Genomic DNA, 593 nt, shown 5'->3' with positions numbered 1-593 from the left:
CGGAGAATCGAACCGCGGACCATGCAATTAGTAAGCCAGCACACTATCCACTGAGCTACGTAGCTGTTATTGTCATCAATAGACAATTATCGTTATATTTATATAGCATAGTTTGCGGCGCCCATGAGCCAATTAAACAAATTATATTTAACAGAAACATACATTTAGTTGAGCACCGTGGAGCAGTGGTTGCTACGTCCGCCTTGCATGCCAAGGGTCGTGGGTTCGAGCCCTGCTTCGACCGAACTCTAAAAAGTTTTGTTTTGTTGTTTGTTTTTTTTTTTTTTACATATATTCCAGATATGTTCGAAAGATTCCGAAAAGATGTTCAACATTACATACTACTATATTAAATTTTTACTATGAACTGTAAAATGTGTCTTATTAAAGACTTAAAGTCAGAAAAGAACAGTGCTTGATAAAAACGAAATAGACTGTATTGTTGGTTCAAAAATATTTTTTTTATTGAAAAAATAAAAATTTTGTAACAAACGAATTTTTTTGGTGATAAAAGTTTAAAATTTTCGAAAAAAATCAAAAAACTGTAACAAAAGAAAAACGTTTTCGGTACACGTTTTCCAAACGTTTTTTTC

The sequence above is a fragment of the Haematobia irritans genome, unplaced genomic scaffold (assembly GCF_050003625.1).
Source record: "Haematobia irritans isolate KBUSLIRL unplaced genomic scaffold, ASM5000362v1 scaffold_116, whole genome shotgun sequence".
Lineage (NCBI taxonomy): Eukaryota > Metazoa > Arthropoda > Insecta > Diptera > Muscidae > Haematobia > Haematobia irritans.
Note: the sequence above shows the minus strand (reverse complement) of the source record.